Below are 6735 nucleotides of genomic sequence, written 5' to 3'. Positions count from 1 at the left end.
TAAACAATTTTGACTATTTAGATGGCTAACTTATTGTAATTATAATACTTCAATACAAAAATAGGTACAGTTTAGTTATGAGGAATACAGCGAAAAACACATTTTGAAAATACCCGATATACTGGATTATTTATTAGTTTCGGTTAGTTTGGGTAAGTTTAGGTTAGGTTAGGTTGGGTTAACCTAACGAAAAATCCAGTATATCGGGTATTTTCAAAATGTGTTTTCCGCTGTATTCCTCATAACCGAACTGTACCCAAAAATATTAAAACTACCCTCGATAGCGGCCGATAGCAGTCATGTATATAGAATACATCCGCAAGAATGCCAAACCAAAAGAGGTCTACTGTCTTTTTATAACTTTACAGACGATAAATGTGAAGTCATAATTTTATCGATTTCTTTATAATATTTATCACCCAACCAATATGCCATAGTTGTCAAGGAATAATTATTCTTACTTTATGAACTTTAGAATATGATATTTTAAAAAATACACATAATTCATTTTAAAAAATCTGTACAGCCTTAACAGATACTATAAAAGACAAATTAAAGTGAATACCATTTTGAGAATTTTATGATGTAATATTATGTACATTCGGTTCATTCATATGCCGAGAAATTCGTCAACGCTTTTTTTTGTTTTCCATATTTTCCTAGATTCCCATGAATAACAAATCAACCTGTACCTTATTTCGCGCAAATATTATTGCAAAACAATATAATTTCTTTCCGGCAGCGCAGGTTTCGAACCTGGGTCCCACGTGTTCCGCGGTTTTGTTCGCCGATTTTTTATTTATTAGTTTGCCGGACGGAATATTGATGTAAAAAAACCCTTTTTCCCAACGGTATAATGCTACACGCACAATCGTAGCGCTTTGCATACGCGGCCCCGCATTTGAATAGCAACGTTATCTTATTTTTATTTTTTTAAATTTTGCGATACGCGGAATAATAGCAGGGTGTAATTTTTGTGTTATCTCATAGTAGAGCTAGAAGTCTGTACAAACAGAATATCGTTTCAAATTCAATTAACTTTTGAATAGTGATACCTACTATTGTAATTCTATTTTTTTAAATTTTTATTTCGGAGAATAAAAGCGAAGAGCAATTTTTGTGTTATCTCATACTAGAACTACATAATATTTAGTGAACATACATGTAGGGTTGTCCTTCTGATGATGGAGAGGTCGAAGATGTATGCAGGAGCGAATTTTATTAGGCGTAACGGTTGGTGCAATAGTATGTTACAGCAGTTATGTTACAATACTAAACTTATGATAGGTACGGATCCGAGGTCCGCATCTCGGTACAATCAGATGTTGGGCGAAGCGAAATAGAGACTGCGATGGTAACAGACTGGAAACGTATATTCGAGTGACATTTTCATAAATCATTATTCGTAATTTATACAGTCGAAAGTAATACCTAAACAATATATTCTAGTAGATAATTATATTGAACGAGTCAGCGGTTTAAATAAGAGTAGCTGTGAATTTTATTTATTATTACAGTCATAATATAATACGATACTATGGGAATGGATATTAGACTAATTTTCCATTGCGATACCGTATTTAATATCGCCATCCAATCTGCTGATACACGTAATAAGTTGTTTACTGGAATATGAGTCACTAGGAATATATTATTGCGGTCGAATAATTCGATACGTTGATCAATAATATACTGACAGCTACATACATAATTTTGAAAACATCTAATATATTATTATAACCAATAGAAAAAGAAACCTTTTTGAAACAAATAAGACACCCCGCAGAAATCGAACCTGCATCTCTCGGGTATCACGCATATAAACCACTATACTAAAGGAGTCATACTTAACTTCGAGAAATTTTAACGAATGGCTTTAAATATTCACTAAGTTGCTTTCCAAATTGTCCCTGTCCTGGGTCAGTCGTATTAGATCGCCGATGGCTTGAAGATCGAATCATTTACGGAAGCTTCGTATTCAAGAAAATCGCACTAAACCTACACATATGCTGCTCTCTACCTTTCCCTGCACGGTGAACTGGAGTAAATCATACTTTTTATTTCGAAAAATATGACCGAATTATGGAGTCATTATGTGCTTGATCACAACTATATTTTTTTTGGCTTCTTAATTCATCTTAAACCGTCATTATTTATTTTATGTGATCATTATGGCCTTTCTATGTTTTTTTTTTTTGAAAATTGTTTTTCAGTCTAAAATTTACTAATATGATAAAAGGGACTGAATAAGAACATGATTGGTAAATCTCTTTCTTTTGACCTATTATAAATATCTTGGACGTATAGTTTTGATCAAATTTACCATTTGACACTATTGTATGTATACTACATAATATCTGCATGCGTTGTAGAGTTCCCTTCTTTCATTTGAAGATATAAAAATGTTTTATATCAGAGATGCAAGAGAATTCTTTAAAACACTTTATGACATATGCACAGTCTTGACATTTCAAATGCATAACACTTGACGACAACATCTAAGTAAACATCAAAAACTAATTATTTAAAAACTAATAACAATAAACATGACTAATACAATTTTCTAACAATTCCTTTTTCAAAAAAAAAATGTTTAAGTATTTGAAATATTTAATTTTGTAATAATGTTGTGAAGAGTGTGAACAGATGTCTGTAACCATTTGAAATTAGGTTACATCGAAAAATGTCGCGTACCCCATGAACAATTCTAATATATTTTTTTAATAATGGTTTTAATGCCTGGTTAGACTGATAATAAAACCTGTTATTTTTTTTCAATTGTGTTTGATTCAATGTAATATCTTATTGGATTGGCTAACAACCATTCCTCGTAAAAGGTAAGGAATGCTTAGAGAAACAGCTCCGGGAACCGATGTTTACGGCGGATACTGGGTATGTATTGGTATGAGCTTAAGACTCACGAGGAGGTAAGAGAACGAACCATGCAGCGTCTCATCATGAGGCGACGTTAGACCTGGCTCGACCATGTGCTGCGGATACCTCAACTTAACTTTCCTGTTCTTCAAGCCAACAGGACCGGCGTTATGGACAACCTTCACTCCATGGACTTTCATATGCTCCAGTAAGGAGCGAACATGAAAGTAATTTATAATAAATAAAGCAAAACCACGTGTAAGTAAGTAACCAAAACAAAAATATCATGTATTTACTACAATACTTTTTTTCGACCATGTCCAATCCTAATAAGATCATATGGACCTCCACAGAATAGATTTTGTTTTTACGATAAATGGATGTCAGCCAACTTTTTTTCCACCTATTAGGTCCATACTCTGACTCATACAAAAATTTTAAAAACAATGTGTATACTTGCCAGACCCAGGATTCAAACTTGGTACCCACGACGCTATAGGCCGACGCTTAAGCCGCGCTGAAGCTGTGCTCGTAACACAGATATTATTGATTTCCGATTCAATTATACTAAAATGAAATATTTCTTCATACAAACGATTTTTTCTAGGTATAATCCAAACTCTGTGATCATAACAGTATATAATTGTATTGTATTAAAAACAGGGAATATAAATAACCTCTATAAAATGGATTATTTTATCTATTTTTAAACCTTTACCAAATTCGTAAATATTCATGTTAATAAATTTTTGCGATGCATATTTCACGATAGGTACTGCATTTTCAGGCCGTGGTATGTGGTTGTATAATTTCACTAACGTAAACTGCAACAGACAAAAATTCAAGTACCTACAGAATTCAAAAAACGAACAATATTATAATATTAACAAAAATGTTAGATAATTTTGATTGCGTATTCATGTTTATCAACACTATTGTTTTGTGTTTAATTTTATTATTATGGTAAAAACATTACAGTACTTAAATATTGGTAGTAATAACAAAATATTGCATTTTCAATTCGTTTACCAAATTATTTTATTAACTCAGATATGTACATTTTGATACAGATTCGTCATTATCAACACTATAATTCATTAACCCACCGAATGATTTTTTGTGATATGTTTGTAAGTTCTATTAAACAATAACAAATAGTTTGTTTAAAATAGCTTCGATATAATATTATATTTTATTTCTCGCCGCATTGCCGGGTCATTAGGCCGAGTGGGAAGATTGCCAGAGAATGTATTTTGAATATTTTCCCGCGAATGGTATTTTCAATTTAAAAGTTAAATCATTATACAGTTTTGGGGAAATTTAACTTCGTCCACACATAAAACTGATGAATAATGGAGAGATAGAAATCTTTTGTTATATTATTTTATTATACATGTTCGAATAGTCGACATTTTAATAAAATTTTGAATAATGTTTGTTATAAGCTACGTCGATATCAAATGAAAATAATGATAATTTATACAATTTTATTTATATAAAGGTTTCACCATGGTTTTCATTTTTATTTTTAATATGTTTAGGTACCTACATGTCATCTCAATCATTGCATATATTTTTAATAACCGGAAAGTATCTAAATTTATATATATGGCCGGAGTTACACTTCAGAAATCTTTGGTAAATCATTGGCTCTAATTAAAATATACTTATTAATTCATATTAATATTGAATATACATAAATAGAAAACATCTCATGCATATACACACTAGAAAAAAATATTTTGTAGAAAATATACATGAGATGTTTTCAAAATATGTTTATGCAATATATATAATGTTTCCTTCTCAAATCTTGTGTCATATTCGTTGAATAAATAATAGTTTATTTAATATTAACATATTAATTATAGTACATTAATTAAACACTTCAGACTCTATTGACGTTGGAGGAAATGAGCATACTTAAAGCTGTAATCAAAATAAACGCAATATCTCGTAGGTACTTATTCTACATAAGGGGCCGTCCATATATGACATCACGCTCTAGGGGGGGAGGGGGTTTGATATAATCTGATAATTTGTGACTAATGGGGGAGGGGTGGATCAGAGAAAATGTGACGTTACAAAAAAATATATAACAGGATCTGAAAACACAATATTATGGATAAATATTTTTAAATAAAACATTTGTTTCTATTTTTTAACGTTTAGGTGGGGTGTCAAAAATGTGACGTAATATAGACATTGTGATAAAAGGTTGTGTTATGATGGGGGGGGGCTTAAAATAGCAAAAATCGTGTGACGTCATATATAGGCGGACCCTAATTTAATACAGATCACAAGTTTTGTCCGTTTCAATAGGACATTCACAACTGAAGGTGAATGGATTGAATAGTTAGTTGAAGATGTTCTATTATAGCAGATAAACCTGGTTTTGATCATTACTAAAATATGGAATAAGTAGGTAGTACTACATATTGTATTTTATTTTAATTAATATTGTAATGTATTTCAATGTTTACTAGTACCTTAGTAGTGCTTCAATGATTTTTAATTCGTAGCAATCTAGAAAGATACTTTCTACCTCATCGAACAATAAATTTATGTTTTAATCCCTATAGCACATTACTGGATGTTATGCTATATTTTTTTCAGCCGTGTGGTAGATTATCCAGACATATTTATTGACTCCTGAATATTTTTTAAATGTGAAACACGTAATAAATATAGCTGCCGTTCTTTAAAATTATTTTTTTGATTTCTTTTTAAATGACGTAGGTACCTACCTAGCTATCATAATGAAATATTGTAATAATTAACATATTGCAAAAGCAATTCGCAATTAGTTTAATTAAATTAATGCTTATAATCGTATTGATTCCTTTCTAAATTGTTTTATAATTTCAATTTTTTAAAAAACTTTCATTTTGTTATCAGTGTGAATTCAAAAATTCCCCGATATAACTGTTATTAACTGAAATCATTTCGATTATTTATATTTTGTGATTAATTATAAAAAAACGTATATTCGAATATTTAAATTAATATTTAAGTAATTAGTTCTATCCCAGGTATGAGGCAATGATGCGAGAAATTTACGTTTTTTTTAACAATCTTGAATTTAGTGAAGCTTGACATCCAGATACAAATTGTGGCTTATAATAGACAAACAGTAAGATTATATTAATTTTGTAACAATTTTCATATCATTGATTAAAATAACAGTAGCTTTTAAAAGCCATTGGACACCGATTGAAATACTCTGTTTTTTTTTTAAATACATCAGGCATAATGGATTGTTAAGAATAATATACTAGATTCGATAACAAAAACAATGAAGCATTTTTTTAACCAATTTTAGCTATAAAAAAATCTATGATTATTTTTATTCTATATTGATTGATATTCATTTAAAACTGTCACATTTTCTTTTACTAAGATTTCACAAATTGACGTAATATTAAAACCGTTCGTTTTATATGTATATATCACTAATTCACATTTTCTTTTAAACTCGCACATTTTTTTTTATTATCTTCTAACAAACAAAACAATTTTTACATAAACAATATTTTCAAACACAATAATATTCAGATAAAAATTTCGTATACAAAGAGATTGCATAATTTTTCACGTATTCGTTTGTCATAGCGCTTTTTATGTAAATTTTATAATTTATGATAATTTCGGAAAGCTCCTTCCGAACTCAAAGGCGATTCGAAGCCGCTTTTGTTCGCACAGTTGCTTGTGTTTATAAGTAGTCCTTATGCGATTATTTTTCTAAATACTATATACATTCATTAATTATTATTCTTTTAAATTCCTCATTACGATACATCTAAATTAATAGTTTGGCACATTTTTTTAATGATATTGCTGAAGAACTTTTCAAACGTTTAG

The sequence above is a fragment of the Rhyacophila brunnea genome, unplaced genomic scaffold, assembly GCF_057557595.1.
Source record: "Rhyacophila brunnea isolate RB1 unplaced genomic scaffold, BYU_Rbru_1.0 scaffold_8, whole genome shotgun sequence".
Classification (NCBI taxonomy): domain Eukaryota; kingdom Metazoa; phylum Arthropoda; class Insecta; order Trichoptera; family Rhyacophilidae; genus Rhyacophila; species Rhyacophila brunnea.
This window is presented reverse-complemented; position numbering follows the sequence as displayed.